Genomic DNA, 3,405 nt, shown 5'->3' on the forward strand with positions numbered 1-3,405 from the left:
GGAAAGCAAAGTCATGCATCTGGGGAACAAGAGACTAGGAAAAATGTGACTTGAGCCAACAACACTTGTCTCAGAAATATTTTTCCAAAACAATGAAGATGCAGCTATTCTAGAGTTAATATCCACCATCAGGGAGAATGTATGCCACACACAATTAAATGGTTAATTAAAAAAGTTTTCTTTAATAATAGCATGTATCTAGCTCTAGTTAAGGCTATAAGACAACCTAAAACTGATTTTGTACTCCATACATGCAGTCTTCCTTAAGTCTCTTTTAGGCTCCAGTTTATATATTAAACAATTTCAATATGGACCAGAGAGTTCAAGTCTAGCCACTGAGACAGTTGGGAGATTTACATAGCAAAGATATTCCTAGAATGATTTATGTACTCCACTCCCCTAATACAGTAGGTCATTATTCAGTGACAGGGTATAAGTGAGATGTCTCAGAGGTTTCAAATATTAGGAAAAGTAGAAGGTAGAAAACGTAGAAGCTAGGGTGGGAAGGTTTTGCACAAACTATATCTTATCCTAATTAAGCTTTTTAAGGAGCATAGCATATTGTACACTCCTTGGGGAGAAATGGAAGGAAACAGGAGACATCTATGAATTGATCAGACAATCTCATACAATGGTATAAAACCATGAAAAGTCTAATAAACAACACTGCACAAGGGGAACACAGGATCTCAAGAACATTATTTACCAAGAACACAGTGACTTTGGAACTGATGAGGGTATCTCCAGGTGTTAGAAAGAGTTGGGTTCTCAGAATCTGAAGGAAACACTCCTCAAATGCCCTGAACCTGCAGCTCACCCTATTCCTGGTTTTAGAATAGGAACAGTGCTTTATTTTAAATACCTCATAATCTTGGGCAAATCTCCCAAAGACTAGGCCACAGGTTGATCTGGTTCTGCCAAGCATATCTGAGGAGTACGAGAAGAAGTTAGGTCACTCTCCATACACGAGGCTCTTGGGGAAAGCTTTGTTTGATCAGGGCAGTGTTTTCCCTGTTCAATTGGTTTTCACCAGATGTCTTCCCCATGTGACAGAGCTATGCTTTTCTCAAGAAAACTGTAACTTTATGGCACAACAGTCTTTAATGCTGGCTGTCAGTCTGTAATGGCAATTAAGCAGCTTGTTAGATGCCTGTTCTTTGACATGGACATGGGCCAGTGCTTCATATGAATCAGGGTTGTCTCCCTGGTTATGGCTGTAGACAAATTTGTTGACTATCATCTTATGCAAACATGTATTTCCTAGCATCCTTATCTCAAGCATGCCTGGTTGGCATGCTACTTATCTATGTAGCCCTTAGCTAAATTGAACTTGGTGTGACTTCCTGTCACCTAAGTATTGGTAAATCCTTTACATGAACAATTCTAGGTGTTTACACCACAGCTTTATAATGAAGTGCTACTCAACACATATGTTATTTACAACCTCCACAAAATTAATTCCAAAGGAATCTTATACCTGAATGTTAAATGCCAAGGTCAGTACTTGGAAAAGATACTAGAAACTAGGCCTCTCTGAGTTTGCATCCTACCAAGGACATTTCTGTGTTCAAGCCCCTGTTGCAAATACTTTGTAAACATGCAAGCCCATAGTGTGTAAGGAGGCAGCCTTCAGTGCCCCAGCCCTCTCCAAGCAACTCTTCCACTTTACTAGCAATATTAAATTAACTTCACATTCCAAACCTTTCAGCGCCATCTCCCACTGAACCCCTTGAAACATTTTCCTAATTATCAGTTAACTGGTAAAACTTGCTGCTACCTTAACCAATGTGCCTGAATTGTAAAAATATATCACTTACAAAGCCCTGCCTTATTACAGACAGAGCACTCATGTCTTTGTTTCTGTTTCTTTATCACCTTGAGCTCCAGACCACGTGTCAAGGGATATAAATGAAGGGCCTTGGAATCCAGACCAAATGTCTTGGAAAACAGTTAAAGGCCTTGAGCCCAGTGGATCAACACAGCCTCCAACAGAAACTCCCTTGCCTAACCCACAATGTTAAAATTTGATTTGATGTCCCCAGGACTCACCAAGGGGCCCTCGCCGTGTGGATTTAACTCTTTAAATATACAATAAAGCTTACTCTGGGTCACTTTTCAGATCCTGAACTGGCTGCCTCCCTGAGCTCAGAAAATAAAACTTTCATTTTAACCTTCTGTTCTGGAAATGAGTTTTCTTTGCTCCCAACCAAAGGCTAACATAGCCAAGATATTCAGATGCTCTGCTCTGTTCAGAGCTAGGAAAAGGGACATCTCCCATGGCTGATTCTGGCTGCTGGTTCCCACCCAGCCCCATGAAAGACCCTACACAGAAGCTCTTGTCATTCAGCCTCCTGCTCCACCAGGTTGGGGGCACTGACCAAAAACTCACCAAACTTGTCTGAAATCGCCTCACAGCACACAGCAGCTGCACTCATACCAGAGCACACCAACCATTCAATCCAGCTCAGCTATAGAGGGAACATGCACCATGTCGCCAAGAAGAACCGGCCTCTTCCTCAAATGGAGGGATGGAAGATTCTGATTGGCCAGTGAGTCTTGAGTGACATGAGCACCTCCCTTAGGTTTACACTGTAATGAAGGGACAAGGCTTAGTTATCTATGGCTCAGGCTTCGGTTTCAGTACCAAATCTTCTTCAGATATGCAGAGATTTGCATTTCATCATTTGTGCCTGTCCTCCCCTAGCCTACCCTCTGTCTTCCACACTCACAATGCAATTTCCCTCTTCCTGCTGGAATCAAGGTGGACATTGCACAACTGTTATTCAACCTGTAGCAGAGCGAACAGCCTGTCCCACAGGAGGAAGGGTGCCAAGAGTATTAAAAATTATAGAGAGATTTTAGAAAATGGAAGGAGATTTTATGTTCTGTGAATTCACGCTGGGGTCAGGTAAACTGCAGCCACTTTTCTCCTGGAAGATCAGAGAAAACCCAGGAGAAAAAAAAAGCAGGAAAAATATGACACATTGGAGTACTATCGTCAGGTAAAAATTTCTCCTCAATTGGAAGATGTAGAAAACAGAAAGTTATACTAGTGAAGGCTCTACCCATGAAAAGAACTGACAGAATAAATTTCTCTGTGTATGTATACAGCTAATACATATATGTATACACACACACATACAGACACAGATATATATATTATGATTTGGTATTTTGAGACAGGGCTTCTCCTTTTAGCCTTTGCTGTCTTGGACTAGATCTGTAGACCAGGCTGACCTTAAACTCACAGAGACTGGCCTGCTTCTTTCTGCCAGAGGACTGGGGTTTAAGGCCTGTGCCACCAAATCCATCTCAGATTTTCTGTTTTGTTTACGCCTGTTATTGTCAACCAGCCTGAACTCACAAAGAACAGCCTGTGTCTGCCTTTCATGTGCCTAGATTAAA

The sequence above is a fragment of the Meriones unguiculatus genome (genome assembly GCF_030254825.1).
Source record: "Meriones unguiculatus strain TT.TT164.6M chromosome 13 unlocalized genomic scaffold, Bangor_MerUng_6.1 Chr13_unordered_Scaffold_28, whole genome shotgun sequence".
In the NCBI taxonomy this organism is placed as follows: Eukaryota; Metazoa; Chordata; class Mammalia; order Rodentia; family Muridae; genus Meriones; species Meriones unguiculatus.